The 22,175-nt window shown below is 33.5% G+C and overlaps 1 protein-coding gene across 4 annotated transcripts in view; it reads right to left on the minus strand.

Annotated features, from left to right (window-relative positions):
* Positions 1 to 22,175, minus strand: part of LOC111055281 (alpha-1,6-mannosyl-glycoprotein 2-beta-N-acetylglucosaminyltransferase) — a 299,287-nt gene that overhangs the window by 62,482 nt on the left and 214,630 nt on the right. For all 4 annotated transcript variants that reach the window (XR_005571119.1, XM_039426386.1, XM_039426387.1 and 1 more), the window contains exon 3: positions 16,396 to 16,505. The gene's annotated coding sequence lies outside the window, so the exon portion shown is untranslated. The remainder of the gene's footprint in view (positions 1 to 16,395; positions 16,506 to 22,175) is intronic.

Consider the following 22,175-nt stretch of genomic DNA (forward strand, 5'->3'; position numbering starts at 1 on the left):
TGGAGCTGCACTAACTCCAACTCTTCAAGAGCCTAGTAAAAGGATCCTAGATCCTAGTAACAGGGGCATTGTGTGGCAAATAATTATATATATTATCACAAATTATAAGCGGCTGAACTGTAAAAAATACTCAACAATTTTCGTTCTTTAGAGCTACTGATTTTGTCATTCAGCAATTAGCTATACTTTATTGATTTTGATCCAAATATCAATTTTCTGTGTTGTTGTGAAGGTAATGTGAATATTCATATTAAAAACGACTCCATACTGTCGAAATCACTAATTTATTACAACCATAAATGAGTGGGTTTTGAACTCTCAAAATCTGAAGCTCAGATTTTGCAGGCCGGCCACAGCAATATCTCCCGGCTACATAGGCCAAACAAGTTATTGGATCTTTGAATGTTTTTAATTTTTGTATTGGCCTATGAGTGCATATGCATATACAGAATGTTTCAGAAGTAGTGTCGAACATTTCAGGGTATTGTTCCTGGATGATAGCAGACTACCAATGTCGTATTTGAAGTGTCTAAAACTCAGCGATTATCCTTATAGCTGCCATTTTGTTTTTTTCACTTAGGAATTTTTATCTCAAGAACAAAATGTTGTATTGATCTGAAATTTGGCATGATGCTATAAAAACTTGACTTTAAAAAATAAAATGAAAAATTTTCTATGTGAATTTTCAAAATGGCGGTCATTTAAAATTTTTGATGCCAAATTCCACAAAACCCGTTCACTTCACAAAAAATGTACAAGAGACAAAAAATGGAAAATTTTATCAAGATTTCAAGGATACCTTATTTATTAAGATTGATCGAACAATAACAGAGAAATTAATTCTTTTCGTACTGTATCCATGACCACTTTTCACCATTTAGACATCAATATTACATTTCTAATTCCAATTGTATTTCAGATGAAGCTTTGAAACTCGGTCATATGGCCATCCAACTGATTTTACAATGTTTTTCAGATGATCTTGTTTTGTCCATGGTCATGCAAGCAGTACGAAATTAATAAATGTCTCTGTTATTCTTTGACCTATCTTAATAAATAAGGTATCCTTGAAATTTTGGTAAAATTTGTCAACTTTTTTGTCTCTTGTAAATTTTCTGTAAAGTGAACGATTTTCGTGAAATTTGTTATCAAAAATTTTTAATGGCCGTCATTTTGAAAATTTGCATCGAAAATTGAGTTTTCATAGCATAAATATTCATGCCAAATTTCAGATCAATACAACATTTCGTTCTTGAGATAAAAATTCCTAAGTGAGAAAAACAAAATGGCAGCTATAAGGATAATCGCTGAGTTTTGGACTCTTCAAATACGACATTTGTAGTCTCCTATCATCCAGGAACAATTCCCTGAAATGTTTATTTATTATTTATTTATTTGAGTATTACAATAGTGCGATAGTATCGCTGTAAGCTATTTGAGGGATATATAAAAATAATCCTTTACATACAATAAAAAACAATCAATAACAATAGTTATATTTCTTCAAACTGATTGTTCTCTTTTGTCCATAGCACCATAAATTAACCTAACTTAACTTACAAAAAAAGACTTTACTTGGTAAGCGACAATTAACAAGATAATCACTCTGGGATATTACCTAATGTTACTCACTCTGAACACAAATATTTATTAAATCATAATACCGGTATATCTTCATTGAAAATCAAAATTATTTTAAACTCAAATAATATAATAAAAATTTAATAAAAAATACATAATAAACTCGAATAAACACAACAAACAAAACACAACCCATTTCCTGAAACTAATCAAAATGATTTATCCTTATGAAGTGCACTTTGAGTTTTGTTTGAATCTCATTCTTACTCTGTAACATTGTCAGCTCTAATGGCAATGAATTTAACAGAAATGGTATTCTGAATTCTGGAGCTCTTTTACCATAGGCATTATTATATCTCTGGGTTCTATAATTTCTATGTCTCAATGTATATTCTATTTCGTTCATTTCTCTATGTTCGTTTCGACACTACTTCAGAAACATCCTGTAAATACTAATTTATAAAACAATTCAAGATACTAGTTTATGTTGTTACATCACTACCTGGTATGTTGTTACACACACAAAAGTAAACAATAAATCTTCAGTATAGGCTAGTAGAGTGAACAATGAATGGTGGTTATCGTTTAGATTTAAACGATATCAAGTCGTTTCATTTAATATTAAGTTATTGACTCTTCCGTCAGTCAAGTCGACAAGTCGTCAAGTATTCTGCGTGGAAGAAGGTTCCTATCTAACACCACAATGTTAACATTGGTACACTTTTCTCATGGACCAGATGAGATAGACTCTTTTTTTTTTGAATGGAAGGTGCATCTTTTTCACATATTGAATGTGTAACTTTTGATTCGGCAGACAAATAAATTTTTCATGATTTTTTAAAAAAATATGTCATTTTTTGTTAAAAAAATTTAGAAATTTCTTTCCTCAAAAAGTAATTGTGATTTGGAAAAGTTGTACTTTCAAAATATTATGTAAAAAGGATGCACCTTTCATTAAAAAAAAGAGTCTATCTCGTATGGTTCATGAGAAAAGTGTACCAATTTATTTTATTTATTTATCTATAATTTTTACAAAGTAGCACTGATTGGGAGAGAAAAACTGAGGATACTCCTTCTACTATTTCTCTCCCAAATTTAGATAACATTTCAAAAGTCCAAAATAGGGTTATGGTATCATTTTTCTAAAATTCAGTCCATTTTCACTAAAAAACAACGAAAACTAAGAATTTTAAATTTTGATGGTTAAAAACAGAATAAAAAACAAAAATAACACACTCAAATCACTATTAATTGGAACATTTTCGCGTTATTTGACAAAATTTAGAGCCAGAAAAAACACAACTCACTATTCAGAACCAATGTTAACATTGTGTTAGATAGGAACCTTCAGTCTCCTGTGAGCGATTATGATTATGATTATGATTATGATTATTATTATTATTATTATTATTATTATTATATTATTATTATTATTATTATTATGATAATAAGAAATTAATGGACCTAGAGTGTTCCGAATTAGGTGGTTTGGATATCCAATCATAATAAAATTGTATTCGTACTAGTAGTTCGTTGTACTGGTAATATACATTGTAATCGATATGGTTTTTTAAAAATATTTCCAGGTTTTGACACTATGAAACTTGAAATCATGAAACCTCTTCAATCATAGCCAGATGGATATTGGCAGGTTCGAAAATATATATTACTGCGATGGAACTTATTGATGAAATGTCAGGATCGTGGGTGGAAAATAATAGAGATAAGACAAAAAATGATCGAACTGTTGTTACAGCACCGAGCATGTTCTACCTTCTACCACGCACTTGTTCAACAAGGGACTTCCTTTCTTCTTTACACGCTCAACTTCTTGCCTTCGCCCTTTGTTCGTTTCGTTCCCTTGTTCTCAGGGGAGAATCCTGTCAGAATGTAGTAGAATAACAGGGAGGATGTCAGAGAGAGAGAAGTAAATGTAGACTAATACAGCGTAAACTTTTAGAGAAGAGTTTTTGCGCCAATGTACATGTCAGATACGGCATAAGAGTATATATGCTCGTGTAATGTTGAGGAACTTACTTATTTCCAGAGGGTAATGTAAGGGGAAACGAAAAGAGGGAGCATGTGGAATGGGGAAACAGGTGGGAGGAGGACAGGAGATGTTAGAAGAAGGGGACATGTGGAATGGGGAAACAGGCGGGTGGAGGACAGGAGATGTTGGAAGAAGAGATTGATTGAGTAATTCATTTATGTAGATTACAATATATACTGGAGAAAATACAATTTATACAATATATACAATATACAATATATACAATATATACTAGAGAATTGATTGATTGATTGAGTAATTCATTTATGTAGATTACAATATATACTGGCTTATACACTTATATACAATAGCTTACAATACAGCAAAATTATCGATGAATTTACATAATATAGACTAAGAAAATAATTATTGAACTGTATATGATATGAAAAGAGAAATCTGTAATAACTATGGATAATTATATTGTTATACATCTACATAAATTGGCGGAGCTTTGGACATATCAATGTCCATTCTTCGGAAAGAATATTAAAAATATCCTCCCCACTAACTCTCTACCAAGGAGAGGATGGAGATGAGAGGGAGGAAGATTGTGAGGAAGAAGAAGACTAAGATAACGAAGAGATAGGGGAGAAGGACGAGAGTAAATGGAGGGGAAGGAGGAAAAAAAGTAGAAACGTAAGAAAGTGGGGAAATTTGGGAAGAGAGGAGTATGAGAAAAATTGAGAGGATGGAATGAGAAAAATAGTATAAATATGAAAGAAAGGAGAATATAGAAGTGTTGAGGAATGGAGAAGGAGAGGAGACAAGTAGGAGAAACGAAGAAGGTGAGAAATAAAATAGAGAAATAGGAGGAATAATAATATTGGAAAACTATATTTTTGTCCTTTGCATGAGGTAAAGACAAGTTAAAGTGAGAGAATGGAGATGAAGGATCAAGAAGAGAATGATGATTGAAACAAAAACTGAGTGAAAAATCTATAAAACAGTCGTGCGGCCCATTTTGACATACGGAGCGGAAACCTGGGCAGTTGAAACAGCCCATGTACACAGACTGAATGTCACTGAAATGGAGATGCAGAGTTGGAGTTGCAGAGTAAATAGAAGGGGATGAAATCCGAAATTTAATGATGAGAGAATTGATAATAATAAAAAGCATAAATGATTATAATAACAGAATAAAGGTTACAGAAAATATCAAAGAAAATACAAGAGAAAAGACTGCAGTTGTACGTACATGTAGAGAGGAGAGAGGATGATTATGTGGGAAAAATATCGACCACTTAGATGTAGAGGAAAAGAGGAAGACCTAAGAATAAATGGGAAAATTGTATCGCTCAAGGTCTTGTAGAAAAAGGACTAACACCAAACGAAGCCCATGTCCAAGACTTCTGGAAGGGACTGTCCCGAAAACGCCGATCTCATCAAAGTGGGAGAAGGCTGATAAGAAGCAGAAGAAATAGATAATTAAGAATATATGGCATTAGAGAAAATAACCATTACATATATTGAAAAAAGTGAAATAAATAGAAAAAAGTGAGTCTAAGGGAAGGAAAGATTAGAGGAAGATGAGAAAATAGTTATTTGTGCAACTAGTGCGCAAAGTGACAGTTTGCTGCACCGAAAGAAACGTATACGCCCGAGCCGTAGGCTTCGGAATGGCTTCTTGAGTGCAGCAGAGGAACTTTGCGCACGTATTTCACATTTAATTTCTCCTACAGTTACCACTGAATTTGAAAAGTGGGTAATTATGGGTAAAATTCCCTGAAATGCATCAAATGTTTTTCTGTGTAATTTTATTATTAATAAATAAAATTGAATAATAATGTAGTAGTGTTTGAATGAAGGGGCGGCTGTGTGCTCTCCTCCAACTCGGTGTCCTTCATATTATTATAACAACACTATACCACAGTCACAGTTACCAACTTAATTTTTGTTTTCGTGCACTAATCCTCCATATAACCCACCAACTATTTTGCGTTGTCATGTTGCAAATCTGGAGTGCAGGAAAAATTTTTGCCGCACTAGAGCGGAAAATTCCCTAGAGCGGAGTGAAGTTGTGTTTTGTTTCTTTTCTGGCTCGAAATTTTGCAGAATTACTCAAAAATTTCAAATCTATAGAGATTTTAGTAAAATATTTTTGGGTTTAATTAGTTTTTAAAGATCAAAATTTAAAATTTGTTGTTTAGTCATTAGTTTTGAAGGGGAAATTGGACTTTTTGAAGTGAAAAGTGGAGTCATAGCCTCATTCTTTTTTGAAACTTTTATTTGAAAAAATTTGGGAGAAGACAGTTTTGGGCTATGCCTGTTGTCTTCATCTCCCAATCATATTATATTGTAATCATGATTTGTGATTGTCAATTAAATAAATAAATAAAATTGATTTTTTGCGTTCTGTTGTTCTCAGTGCAGCAATGGCCACTTTCAAAGGTAACTGTAGGAAAAATAAATAGATGCACTGTAGAAGAAAAGTTTCAATATAATTTATTGGGAAAGAAGAATAATAGTGTAATGGAAGTAATGAAAAAGAGGGGAACCGAATAAGATGAAGGAGATGGGCGAAAACAGAAATGGTAGAAATATAAGAGAAAGAAGTGGGAGAAGAAAGTTGAAGAAGAAAAAGAAAAAAGAACAAAGAAAAAGTAACTAGGAAAGCTTTAATGCCAGAAGCAAGGTACACGTCAAATTTCATCCAACTGGTAATATACAATTTCTCATTCCCTTGCTCACTCACTCAGCTACCTCCCACACACTCACACAAAATTTCATAAATTCTCTCTGACCGAGTAAGAGGGAGAGAGAGGGGGCAGACATAGCAACCCCTCAAAAGAACTTCTTTCTTTTGACATTTAATTCAATTTTCTGCAAACTCCCCACTATACGGCCTACTGTTTGATCTCAGGAACTTTTCACTACCACATATTTTTCCGAAGCACTGCTATTATCCGTTCGCCCACGTGGTGTGTATAATAGAAACAGTGATATTGTTAGGAATATCCATCAAACTGAGGTTGCAATATTGTGTGGAATTTTCAATATGGGATACTTTGTACGTTAAATCTTCAGAATTCTTGGATATGATATATTCAATACTGTATTAATTAAAAGATATCTAAAAACAAACCATCATGCTTTGGTTGCGAACAGTATCAGGAACCAATCAGAACGATGAACAAAATGAACAATCAAACTAAACTTGACTAAGAATGTTTCAGAAAAAATACTTGAATAAAAACACAAATCTGTTGTCAAATTCTACACTGTTTTATTTAGTACACGACCAAGGTTTCGTGTACTAAATAAAACAGTGTAGAATTTGACAACAGATTTGTGTTTTTATTCAATTATGGAACGGTTCTACAATATTGACAATGACTCAGTCGATTTTTTGAAAAAATACTTGATAAATACAGATCTGAGACTGAAAATATTCTGTTTCACGTTCAAAATATGACAGTTCTTGAAGATTCACACAAGAACCACCCTAATTCGTGATAACAATTTTCCCGCTTTTCAAATCAAATCAATTTATTCTCAAAATTTACAAATAATACAGTACAGTTACAGTACATTTATATATACCCTTACGTTATGAGAGACTCACATGTAGGCTTAAGCCTGTGTTTGTGAGGGCCTGGCGTAATTCGCTGAAATTAAAATCGATAAACTAAATTATGAAATAATTAATTAAGTATTAAATAAATAATCTCTTCAATCATTCACTAAGTGATTCACGAATCATAGAAATGATTGGGGAGAGGCAGAGCCAAAAACTGTTATTTTCAATGAAATTATATTATAATACTTAAAAAAGAAGGTTATCTAAGCACTTCATAAAGTTCATCTCGAAGAATTTCAAACAACAATTTCAGATTTTAGCTTGATTATAAATTAAATCAATAGAAATAATGCATTCAATCAACGCTAAAAATATTAAAATATCAAGTTATTCAATAGTTCTGATACTAGAAGAGTTCCAGTCAAGCATCTATCAATTGAGATGTTTGTTTATCTATAAGCTTTTACTCCAAAATTGTATCATGTTTCACAAGCATCTACTCCATACTCGTTAAGGTACTTGAACAGAGAGCTTGATTGACATCAATATTGTTTGATTGAGTCTGAATTGGGCAACCAATTCACTCACAACGTTGATTGAGTAATCCTGTCACCAACTGACTAATCAATATTGAATAATAGGCTCGGGTAATGAGCAAGTTGGAACTAGTGGTTGCAATTCCAGGAACTCAAGTTCTAATTTGAATACATCCATGCATGTGCAGTAGATTACTCATGAATTTGGCTACGGCTCCATTACCAATTATTGATCAAAACTTATAGAAAAGTTATTTTGAACGGCAAGGAGAGAACTCTTATGAACTTATATTTTTTCATTCACACATTTTTTTCTGTGCCAAGATTATCATTCAATTTCAAAACACACACAATCAATCAAAAATTTGTTGGATCTTCAGTTCCAGACTTACACTTCGAAATCGGTTGTAAAAATCAGTACCTATATGAAATGATTGAAAACAAAATATCCTATAGTATTAAACGAGCAATATTTATGTTTAGATGTTTTTATGTTTATATTAATATCTGTGTATGTGACCGGATTTCGAAAACGGCTCTATCGATTCTCACGACATTTGGAACAAAGTAGGTTTATGATATGAAAATTCAATTGCAACCCTGGGATAACTCAATGAAGGACATTATATGATAAATACGTCCTTGGAAGAACAGCTGGAAATTTTGTCGTCTGTCGATACCGTAATGGAAGTGAGTGAGCGAGTGCATGTGTAGAGGTGCAAACAGATATACGCGCCGCGAACATGAGCAATTCACTTTTAATCAGCTGATTATATATGTATTTTTACAGAAACGTTAAGATACAGATATAAAAAGCTTGGCATCAGCTGATTAAAAGTGAATTGCTCATGTTCGCGGCACATAAATCTGTACGCACCTTAAGTTATTCCTCAGCTGATCTCACGAGAAGAATAGTTCAAGAAGAAAAACTTTTTTTCGTTTATTTCTCTTTTTTTAGAAAACATGTTTACTTTAGAAAGTCCAAAATAGTAACTAGATGCTGTTAGTGTAGAATAGTACATAGTATATTAACAAATAGTGTAGCAAACATAGTATATCATTCTAAATCGAATTCATAGTATATCTATTTCTAATTAATTGATGATGTGTTTGTTTTTTGAAGTGTGAATAAATTGTTATTTTGATGAGTGATACTAGCTCAACCTATATGTTGATTTGGACTGTAGTATAAATTTGAAAAGGGACAGTTTTGGGCATAAGCCTGTTGTGCCTCCTCATATAACTGTAAAAATAATTGTACGTCTGAAAAAATGAATAGGCCTAAACATTCACATGAATATACATCCAACTGACAACCTAATTCAATCCATGCTAGACTATTTTGGACACTGTAAGACATCCTATAGATGTCTTGTAGATGCCATAATTATTATGAAATAAGTAAATTCATTGGACATCTACTTACGACCAAATTTGGTCTTGCTTTCTTGACCAAATATAAACTATAAATTCAATCTTTCGTTACAAATTTTCTATGCTTTTACACTCCACAGCAAAGCTCGATCCCCCGATATTAGAGATATAACTTAATATGTTTTGACCAACCGAACTCATGAGAAACTATGTGATTCTAGATTAATTACTCACAATATCTTGCTGATGCTTTTCTTCAGACTCCTCAATGGTAAGATATCGAACATCCTTGCAAAATTTCATCACAACGATAAAGTAGTATAAACTTCTAGTCAGATTTCACATACCCAAATTAACTTCCAATTATTTTTCTAAACAATTCATTCAATCATTGTGTTCCACAAAATAAATAGCAATTATAATAGTATAAAAACCTGTTAACCCAACCCAACTTAAAAACAAAACACAAAAGAGTCTTATTAATTTTTCCGATCGACTTATCTATAAATACTCAATCATGAATTATTGATTGAACATTAGTATGCAAGAACATATCTAAAGATGGAGTCAAACGACAAACAACCTCTGAACTAGGTGCACATAAAAACCGTTTACGTTCGGTAGTTTATGAAATTATTGAGTGTTGAATGCTTAATCTAAAATTGGCACCCAAGTTAAATTGCCATCTTAAAACGTAGAAGCAGCAGGGAAGCGCAATCACAGCAGCAGGAAAGCGTTATAACCTGAATAACTTGATAACCTGAACTATAAGAGAGTCGCTCTACTATTTACTCTGAGTACAGACTGAGAACTATTTACCCAAGTTCGGTAAATGAAATGATTGCTTGGCAAATATTGATTCGAGTTGAATGCCTGCCTACTAACTTGAACGCTCCAAACTTCGAATGAGCAAGATGGCAACACCTTTCAAGTATCATCGTCATAACATTCAATTCAGAACTTAGAATTAGAGTTTAGTAGCTTGAAACTTAGTAGACCCTGGTTTACAAAACAATGATTTTGTTCTATTGAAAAGCTCCTTGTCGTTATTTCATATTTCAACAATTATTACGGTTGAACCACCCTTCACTGATAATGAGTAAATGATCAGGAGGATATGTATTGAATTTCTTCTTCTTCTTCTTTTGAGAATTACTATGTTTAACCAAATTTGACATATTTATTGACAAATTTCAGACTAAATTTCTAATTTCATTCAACACTGTAACCTGCTTCAGAGCAATCTGTAAGCATGTTTAGTCTGTGAATAACATTTCATATTTTTTACTTACATTATATTCTGGAGTGAGTTTCCTCAATGAAGCTGACTCATCCCATTTATAATCACAAAATTTACAATTTTATCGCCCACAACAATTTATTTCAAAGGTATCCTACCAGAGCTTTATAAAGTAGCAAACGCCTAATAAAGTCTTCTATAATTAAGTGGAATTTAATGAGTGATGCTACAGTTTCAGACTGTATCCTCACTCCATCTGAATTTCCCTTAACCGATAATACACACAAAACATGTATTTCATATTAAAACAATTTCCTATCAGTCAATAGAAAGAAACTCTTACTCTTTCAAACTTTTACGCTACAAAATCAAATCAGACAGAAGCCAAACTTTCAATAAATCTTACAAACTTCTATCACCTTGTATAAAGGTACACAAAAAAGATGAAGAGAAATCTGACAGCTTCAAATACGATGAATGAAGCACCAACTTTAGCGAAAAGTAAAACGTAATAACAAGTGTTCAAAAGAAGTTTGAAGTACCAATAATTATATCCAACCATGAAAACGTTTCTTCTGCACATTTCAACCCGTCAAATTACTGTATCAACAAAATGCCGGCGTAACAAAGCGAGAAACGAATATTGAATTTGTTGGAGAGTACCAAACATAAATTCGAGTTCGTACAGAATTCGAAACTTTCAAAACAGCGCTGCAGAATCTAGCAATACAAGTGATTTGTTGAACTTTCATATTTATCTCTTGTTTCACCCTCCCACTCCCTCACCCACACGCTCTCTCACTCTCTCGCGCTCTCATCTGTCTATTATCAACGTTCATTTCATTCGGAGAGCGTGCCTTCAAACAGGCATGTCGATTCGCTACATATCTCAATCATCCCACAGTTTATCCAAATTCAATTTCAGAAATAAAATTCTCTCACTGTTTCGAGTTCATCTTTCAATGAAATCATAATCATTCCTGCCATTTTTTCCACCGTCGAAATCATTCCAACAATTTGAACTCACCATTACGATTCTGACACTTTTGTACCAAGCAAAATTATTGCAACAAATATTTGAACTCAGCATCAAGATGATTCTGACACTTTTGTACCAACAAAATCTCATTTCGACTCTGTATCGGAACACGAGAAGAGTAAAAGCATTGGCTTGGAAAATCCAATCGAATTGGAAAGAAAAAAACAAACAATTGAAGAGCAATTTCCGCCATCAAAATAATTGGTAATGATGTTGTTTAGCACGGTGTCAAAGGCCCACTAAACTACGCGACAATGGACGATTTTTCAGGTCTACTAAGTAGGATAATGGTGTAGGCTAAGAGGATAGGAGAGCAACTCAAACAAATTGGTTTCTCACGACAAATAACTAATAGTTAATTATTTGTCTCTGATTTCATCAGTGAACCATGTTAGGTTGATCATTAATCAATCAGTGAATCAAAATGTATTCACTATTCAACACGAGAGCGCAAAATGTGTTGTAGTAAAAACGGATTTGTTTGCCATTCTTTCCTTATTACAACTAAAATAGTACCAAACCAATAATGAGAAATTTAGTAGATACGGCGCTACGTTTTCAAATAAATTTTTGCTGTTCTCAAGAAATATGTTGTTGTGGAAATTAAATTTGGATGATAAGCAGGAGATAAAGTATGAGAATAAAAGATAATCGAAGATTATCACTTGAGAGAGATTAGTAAAATCTCGACGGAGTAAGATTTATTGATTGATTAATTGTCTTTATTAGGACGGAGTTAGGACTCCTGGTTCTCTCTGCCACACAACCCTCAAAAACAATTGGGAAAACAGCGCAATAACTAATAACTAATAGTTTGTTACTGAATGGAGTATGCGGAGAAGAAGATGAATATGCAGGTTCCATAATTAGAACAGAACAGTGAAAACGACAAACCAATCACAACAAGATACGGATTGAGCCACTCCGCCAAGCTCCGCCTACTCTCTCCTGATTGGTCAGCAATGTATTTCTGAATACTGCCGGCAGGTGGCAGTAGGTACTGGGTTCATTCAGAACTCCCTCATTTATAATGTGGATAACAGTTGCAACTGGATTATTTGCTCAATAAATCAGAGTAGACTATCCGGTTTATTATGATATTTTTGTTTTACTATAATTATTATAGAAGAACTATTTCAATATAGTTACTCTAAGCATAAAGCAAGGAAATATTTCGATTATCTCTGCACTAACCAACAATCTTCTAAGATAGTAATATCTGGATATATGCATTTATAATTGAATAAAAACACACATATGTTGTCAAATTCTAGTTGACAGTCAACTTGAAAATGTGACCGGTGTTGTCACGAAACCATGGTCGTGTACCGAATAAAACTGTGTAGAGTTTGACAACATATTTGTGTTTTTATTCAATTATGGAACGGTTCTACAATATTGACAATGACTCAGTCGAATATGCATTTAATAATTCGTAATTTGAATTTAATTCAAACAGAATAGAATGGAAACTAGCAATTGATTTTGATGGCTGAACATTACTTATTCAATCAAGAAAAATCAATGATAAATTGGAGGGGACGTTTCAGAAAAGTCCTGTTATACAAGATAATGGCCGCAACACGATGAAACTGACCCCATGAGTATTTTTCAATATTTTTTTTTCAAGATTATCTGAATAAGAAGTATTTTTTAAGAAAACCACAATTAACTGAATTCAAATTGAATGAATTTTTGGATCAACAACTTTGCAAATCTAGATTGCTGAGTTGAACCAATCTGCTATTCCAACGTGATTTACTACCTCGGCTGAAATAAGGGTCACAATGTCCACACTTTTTCAAGCACTAGGAACGAGTTACAAAGAACGGTCACAAAAACTTGAAAATGATCCATTTATCAGAATGAAGCTGACGTCTGGGTGCTCTGCTCAGTCTCCTGAAAACCAGAGAGAAAGAGAAAAAGAGAGAATGAGGAAGAAAGAAAGAGAGAGAGAGAAAGAGAGAGTGGGCGGTAGCAGAGGAGAGCGAAGGGTTCATTCATTGTTCACAAATGACAAAGATATGAGTACGGTACTGTACTTCCTCCATAGAAGTGCTCACAGTGAAGTAGGGAGTTGGAGGAGCAGGGGCAATTCAAAAAGATTTTCAGTCTTCCAAATTCTTCCTGATTGCTGAGTGATAAAAGATGAAGTGAATGAAAGCGGCATCAGGCAATTGTAATAATACATTTTAATGAAATAATATTATTTTTTTTAAATCATTATTTTCTGTATGGAAAAATATTGCTGGAATATTAATTTTATTATAAAAATGTTGAAAAGTTGAGAGTTATAATTGTATTAGATGTTGGGATTCACGTGAGATACCATCCTTGTCTGGTATTGTCTGATTATTTCTGTATGGAGAAATATTGGTGGTATATTAATTTATATACTATATAAAAGTATAGTATATAAATTATTTATTTTAAGTAATTTACTCATTTTTAAAAATTAAAAATGTTGAATAGTTGATAGTTATAAAATTGTATTAAATGTTGAGATTCACGTGAGATACCATCCTTGTCTGGAATGGTTTCATGTGAGCATCATTCTCATCATCAGTTATCGAGAATGACACTTGGATAATAGAGGTTATGGAGAATCAAGTCAAGGAAGTTACGAGATAATATATTGATTATTATTATTGAACGAAAATCCAAATTAAATGCTGTAATTCACCCGAAGACTTCTGCTACTGCAAATATTGACAACAGGGTAAACAGCTAGACGGAAATTCGATGAGCGCTACTATTCAAAAATTATTTGTCAGCCCGGGAACAATAAATAACTCCCGGGCTGACAAATATTTTTTGAATAGTAGCGCTCATCGAATTTCCATCAAGCTGATAACCCTGTTGTCAATATTTGCAGTAGCAGAAATCTTCGGTGTGAATTACAGCATTTAATTTGGATTTTCGTTCAATAATAATAATAATTAATCCATAAGCATTTGAATAATTGCAATATCTCAATAATTTCCATCTGTAGATAACATATTGATTATGTGCAGTAGAAAACAATGGCTTATGAAATCACCTTCACATATGCATGAAGAATAGGAATGATTCTAGATGAAGGCCTACGAATATGTATCGCTCGTTTTCTGGGGAAATGCACAAAAACAACACCCTACAGCTTTTCGGCGCCGCAAAAGATATAGCTACAATTAAGACCGACATCTACAGTGGCAAAATTCTACCAGAAAAGTGTTATTAATATAAATCTTGGGAGGTTTTTCCAGGAAGGGAGAGAGAAAATTGAAAAAACCCTGGGAGCGGGAAAGCGATTCTCTTTTTCTAGCATCGATTGCTCAAAATCCTCTCCACTTTAGACTCCTCTTTCTTTTGTCAGACTTCTCTGCGCCGATATTTCCCGGAAAGATTGGACGAGAAATCTCATTTACACTTTCGTTGAGAAACTACCGATAAGAACGAAGACTCGGCCGGGCAGTTTTCTTTACTCTTTCCGACCATTCTTGTTGTGACCTCAAACTTTTCAAAGAATTTTTCAAAAGAGTTTCGTCTCTTATCTCGGTCTTTTTTGAAGAAAAGAAGGTAGCCTATTTCTCAATTTCGTACGAGGGGTGAATCTTCTAAACGTTCGATAGAATTCAATTATTTCTCTGAACGTGCTTGAACAGTTCGATGACAATTAGATGATAAAATTCGCAAAGATAGCACAGGCAAACTCTTGCCACATCCAAAAGTATTGTTACTATTCAGTTTCCCCATCACAAAATCAAATTTCAACGATCACTCACAAAGATAGCACGGGCAACGGCTTGTTAAAACGAAAAAAGTTCTGTCGTTATTCATTCAGTTTTTCTCCATCATTATACTAGTTGACCGAACGAAGTGAGGTCTAAGATTTAAGTCGACGGTTTGGCATTTCTCTTAATGTTTAAATGTTTATATATTGCGCATTTACGGCGAAACGCGGTAATAGATTTTCATGAAATTTGACAAGTATGTTCCTTTTTAAATTGCGCGTCGACGTATATACAAGGTTTTTGGAAATTTTGCATTTCAAGGATAATATAAAAGGAAAAAGGAGCCTCCTTCATACGTCAATATTAGAGTAAAAATCAGACTATAGAACTATTCATCATAAATCAGCTGACAAGTGATTACACAGATGTGTGGAGAAGCCAGTCTATTACTGTATTTGTATAAGGTCTATAGATTCAATCAAAGACCTTGAAGAGGTATGCATCTTTAAGCTGAAGTTTACACCAAAGTTATTAACAAAATGTTAATAACTTAATCCTTATAGATTCTATTAGATTGAACGCAAGTTGACAAACACACATGTTCATCATGTGTATGATAAGTTATGTTCAATCTTATATAATCTATGAGGATTGAGTTATTAACATAAAAAGGAACATACCTGTCAAAATTCATGAAAATCTATTACCGCGTTTATGCGCAACATATAAACATATAGAAATTTAAACATTAAGAGAAATGCCAAACCGTCGACTTGAATCTTAGACCTCATTTCGTTCGTTCAATGAGGTGAAATCATTATAACGTAACAAAACCAATACTTTTTTAGCATTTTGCTTTTCAGTGATAAATTCCTGTATCTCCATGCTAACGATGCAACATTTCGAGAATTTGTTATCTTTTACAAGGTCTGTCAACCAATAAACAACCATGTCAGTCTCTTTGAAAAGTGTGAAAATTAATTCTCCTATCTACAGAATGGTGGAATGTGAAGATTTTGCCTCCTGAATTGAAGGTATATTTCAATAACAACACCATCTCCCATAAGATATATATTCAGATTTTTGTCTCTTGTCAAATATTGGAATGAAACGTTTAATTTCGGTCATTCAACTTCAGCAGTGTAGATGACGTTTTTGTTTTCCTCTAAGAATGTTCTTCTCCAAGAGATTTCTTTTATTGAGGCTGCTCATATTTTCAAATGAGTAATATACAGGTAAGGCAGCATTGATGAATTGTATCGACCTGATATTGCGATATATGTATTAAACATTACATTAGTGATGTATGATACAAATGAATGTAAAAATCGTGAAAACTCACCAGTTTGAGCTAAAGTAGGAGGCTTATTTTCTGATGTCGGTTGAATCCTGGCTCCACCGTTTGCCAGGTCGTCGAATAACCGGCTTGGAGCCTCGAATCCATATTCACGTCTGAAAACAGAACGACAATTGGTTTCAATTTATAAATACATGATTCATACTATAATTGTTTTGTCGTTCAATCTGGAGTCTGTTATCAATGGAAAAACAAAATCTTTTTTTAAAAGTTGGTATGTAATTTCAGATACTTGTGAGATGTAGTGATATATCTATGTGTGTTTTCATTATGGTATGTAATTGATGAAAATCCATTATAAGTTCCCCAATTTATAGATTATCAAAAACAATTCTACATGTTAACACGAACACCCAGGAAATTTCCTACAAATAATTTGGTACATATTTATCGAACCTCGAAAGAGAAACGTAGGAACTCTTTTTTATTACGTAGTCTGCGTGGCACGCGAATTGTTTTATTGTCGGAAAAACTTGCAGATTGTTGAAAAGTACGGTGGAAAATGTTTGAAACAGCAGTTTTCCGGTTCACCTTCACACCTTATATAGTATTTTACTCAAACTTGGTTTGCGCTCCAATATTATCATTTTACAACTTGTTTGTTCATGTTCACGCCTGAAAACTCTTTGGAAAGTGGATGTGGTTTCAGCATTACTCCATTACAATCCCGAGAAGAAAATGTTCATAAAGTATTACGTGAAAGATACCACGATTCAAATCTCTCATTTAAGTCCGAAAAGAATAAGCTGAATTTAAAAATTAACGAACAATCACTCGATTATTGTCAAAAATGAATTAAATCTTCATCAAAAGTGAAATGAATATTGAAGCTCAGATATTCAGATATGTTTAGTTTTGAAGCATCTAAATTTAAAAATCTACTTTGTGAAAATAATTGAGGACTGTAAATTTAGTGCAGTGAACAACTACAAGAGCCTATTTCGGACTTTGTGTAACCTTATCTAAATTTGAGAGAGGAATAGCAAAAGGTTACCTTATTTTTTCCCTCCCTATCATTTTGATGATGTACTTATTGTATGGATCAATAAAGAATTGAATCAATATTCAGTTCAAACCTACAACTTGAACAAATTAATAAATTTGCAGATTATTACTTAGCCATCTGATACATGAAGATGTTTCTGGTTATTATGAAATATTGTTTGAACTGCAGGCCTGCACAGTAGTATAATTTTTTACAACTGGTAAGCGCGACATTTTTTTTTTAGTTTGTAATGTTATTGTTTATAGTGTAATATTGTTAGTATTTTAATAATGTTAAACTGATACTGAAGTTCTTTTTCCTTTTTTTCTTGTCTTTTTAGTTTTTTTTTACTCTTTCTCAATTTGCTTTGTAAACTGTAACACTTCTTTTTTATTTGAAGTAGTTTTTTCTGCCCAAACAGGTTTTTGTAACCTTTGGGATTATTTTCCATGTATATTTGATTTTTGGTAATGTTCTTCAGGGTACGATTGTGACTTTTTAGTTATATGGTAATATTGTTCCAGTGACTATAGTAATTTCATGCTCTGTATATATTGTAAAAATGGAAAATAAATTGATTTGATTTGATAAATAAAAAAATCAGCGCTAAGACATACTTATGTAGCCATAAAACATGTCTAACATTAAATAGACTACCTATTCAAGTTGAAAAAACATAGGCTATGTCTAAAAATGCGCATGCGCATGTAGGCCTAGAACATTATTGAGAAATGAACGAATATAAAAAATTTGAGACCAATATGGAACTGAATATTAGACTAGTTTGAAACTGTTTGGAACTGTAGACTAGTTTGAGAAGCTAGTCTACATTCGAACACTCTCGTACCATACAAAAGTGCAAAATGTACAGATTCAGTGAATTAAATATTGAGTATGTACCCTACATGATTCAGAATGTAATTCATTATGATTATGCTTTCTTGATTCAGTAATTTATTGATGTAGGTGTTAACAATCTGTGTCTATGTGATGTATCCCAACATATACATTATAAAAATAACACTTTACCACTCAATATGCTACTAAAGTCACTCTCATTTCACTATCTACTGGCACAGATACCTTTATCCAATGTAACTATACATACATAAAAGCAATCAAAAGACGAGAAAAAATCACAATCAAAAATAAATTTCTAATAAAATACAAAAACAGGCTTCATGGCGGGGTGTACTGGAAAGAAAGAAAGAAGGAAATATACCTAGCCAACTATGGTTTCCGATGTAACAGGCAGGTAGAGGGTATGTAAGGAATGAAGGGTGAAGAGGAGTGGAAAAGGGAAGTATTGGAGAAGAAAGTAGGAAAAGAGATAATCTGTATCTATAGCTTGATTTATCCTATTATTTTTACTTTCCTTGCCCTATTACCATAGGTAAGAAAAGTATTGCTTTCCGAAAAAAATTAAGGTACCCCAATTTCTAAATTTCTATACGTTTCAAGGTCCCCTGAGTCCAAAAAAGTGGTTTTTGGGTATTGGTCTGTATGTGTGTTGTGTGTGTGAGTGTGTGTGTGTTGTGTGTGTGTGTGTGTGTGTGTGGTGTGTGTGTGTGTGTGTGTGTGTGTGTGGTGTGTGTGTGTGTGTGTGGTGTGTGTGTGGTGTGTGTGTGTGTGTGTGTGTGTGTGTGTGTGTGTGTGTGTGTGGTGTGTGTGTGTGTGTGTGTGTGTGTGTGTGTGTATGAGTGTATGTGCGTCTGTGTAGACGATATCTCATCTCCCAATTAACGGGATAACTTGAAATTTGGAAGTTAAGGTCCTTACACTATAAGGATCCGGCACGAACAATTTTGATCAAATGCAATTCAAGATGGTGGCTAAACTGGCGAAAATGTTGTCAAAAACAGGGTTTTTCGCGATTTTCTCGAGAACGGCTCCAACGATTTTGATTAAAGTTATACCTGAAATAGTCATCGATAAGCTCTATCAACTACCACAAGTCCCATATCTGTAAAAATTTCAGGAGCTGCGCCCCATCTATGCAAAGTTTGATTTTAGATTCCCAATTATCAGGCTTCAGATACAGTTTAAACAAAAAAATTCAAAGAATTCAAAGAAGTGGAAAAGATTGAGCATGAAAATCTCTACAATGATTGTTCAGTAACATTTTCACCTAAAATTGAAAATAAGCTCGATGTTTGAGAAAATAAGATTATTAAATTGCAAACTGTTGGCAACTGTTGATTCTATTAAATCATTCACTATGAAGAGATAACAGACTTCGTGTGTCTGCAGCGTTATTGTCCTGTCACCAGCAGGCTTAGATCTTTAAATAGTAGACTTGAGTTGCGCGGGAACATTAGCGTCAGTTGATCAATTTTCATAACGGCAAGGAAAGTTGTGTGAGTGCGCCACATCAGATTTTTTCTCTTCCTATCATTTTGATGATGTACTTATTGTGTGAATCAATAAAGAATACCTTAATAAATAATAATTGACCAACGATTGGATAACCGAAGCTGAAGAAAAATGAGAATCCCGCACAGTATTTCATAATTGAATTATAAGTTTCCGTACAGAATACAGATAGTATTGGCGTGATAATAAGAGTCGTTTCTTCATTGGGCCATTGCAATAAAACAGAGTTAAGCTGGAACTGGAACCGCCTTGAGCACTGTTAATGGGCTGCTTGATTAATGGCAGGCCTGGGAGAACCAAGAAAACTTTACAGCCGTAAAACGAAGGGTTGTAAAGCGATTTGTCCCTTGCCATTGATATAATTCCAAAGCCCACACTGGCAGGCATGCACTAGTTGAATAGATTGCTACTATCACACTCAGCACTAGTCGTAAAATACTTATAAGTCGGGTAATAAATTTGAGAAGGGGTTATTGAAAAAAATATTGACTGTAATTTTTATGGGTCCGAAATACGCTTGCAGGGATTTTTTGAAGGAGCTTCATTGCTTCGTTACAGCAGGGATTGCACATTTCAGCAACTAGATTTGATGGATCAAAGCTTAGTAGCAATTAAGTTTTGGTTTGATGTGGAAAAGGTTTTAACCAAGATGTAAATTTCTCCAGATGCTTCGGTTTTCATCCAGATATTACAGCTCCTTGATCATAGTTGTCATTGATATAAATTGTGGTTTCATTCTTATTAGTTAAATAGTTCAGACATTTATAGCTTTTATTTTATGTGACTTTTTCGAGCTTTCGTTGGTTTGATGATATGAGCGATAAGATGTCAACAATGTAACCAAAGGAAGAATTATATGCCACATAATAATTATTACTAATACTAATTTATTATTCGGTTGAGATAATTAGACACACCTCAAGTTCATTCTCAAGATATAACCGATTAAGTTTTGCATAAATCTTTCATCATGATTCTATTAACTTTATGATATGATGATTGTTTATAATTATTGTATTATCAAACTAAAATATACCATCTTAAAATATAATCATGTTATCAAAATTTCATAGTTTTTCTCAAGGATGAAAGAACGTAAATATATCAAAATTTCATAGTTTTTCTCAAGGATGAAAGAACATAAATATATTATTATTATCATCATTACCATTGTTACGGTATGATACAACACATGTAATTTGTAGAATGGAATATTAATAAAACTGCTCAATCAATAACTCTCCAAACTAATCTGTTTGGAATCAAATTTTTCAAATAATCCAATATTCGATTAGCAAAAACGCAACTGCAATGAAAGCTTTTGAGTACATTTATCTAACAATTAATTCCTTTAATATAATCAATCACCCAGCATAGCTTCAGCTCTATTACATACACGATTTTATTTCAAACACATTTCACATCAGAAACAGCTTTCTGCAAAGCTTGGCGTTTTCCAAGGGTGTAGACGCGTGGAAAACCCATCCAACCGCAGGGTGGGATCATTGTTATCCTGTTCAAAGGTGGGTTAGGTGGGATAGTCACAAAACACGTGGGATATAAAACAAAACACAGCCTCTCTATTCCAGGTAGCTGACTCTGATCAAAGGAGGCAAAAAATAACACGTTCAGAGACAATCAAAAGAAGAAAGGATGAAAATGCATGATAGGACAGAGTGGAAAGGCTTGATCAAAAGGAAAATATATAGTAGAAATGCATGATGGGCCGGGGGGGGGGAGTGAACGAAGCTGAATCAAAAGAAGAATAGGATGAAAATTGATGACAGGAGTGAGAGGAAGGAAGCATTATAACACAAAAGGAAAGATGTAGCCTAAAAATGTACAATGGGGTTAAGAGGAGAAGCTGAATCAAGAGGAAAATGAAATATAGATGCATGATAGGCAGTTGAACAGAGAGGGAGTGTAGGAGGAGAAAGAGGTGGAGAATGAGGAAGAGGAGGAGAAGAAGGAGAAGGAAGAGGTGGTAGAGGTGGAGGATTAGGAGGAGTAGGAGGAGGAAGAGGAGGAAGAGGTGATGACGGAGGAGTAGGAGGAGAAGGAGAAGGAGGAGGAGAAGAAGAAAGAGGAAGAGCAGCAGGTGGAGGAGGAAGAGGAGGAAAAAAGTAGAAGATTCCAAATCAAGGGGAGAAAAGCAATTATGAACATATTAGAAATAGGAGGAGAAACTGAAATCAAATGAGATATAAGTTAAAAATGCGTTTAACGAGAAAGAGAAGATTAGATTAGAGTTCCCTATTTATGTTACAATGGAAGAAGAAACAAAAGAACAATATAAGATGAAAATGCTTGAAAGGGAATAGAGGCATAATAAGAAGAATGTGATAAAAATTCATGAAATGAGGTTCACGAGGAAATGTGAGAACAAAATAAGATTTGAATAAAACAT

Source organism: Nilaparvata lugens, chromosome 4 (assembly GCF_014356525.2).
Source record: "Nilaparvata lugens isolate BPH chromosome 4, ASM1435652v1, whole genome shotgun sequence".
NCBI lineage: Eukaryota > Metazoa > Arthropoda > Insecta > Hemiptera > Delphacidae > Nilaparvata > Nilaparvata lugens.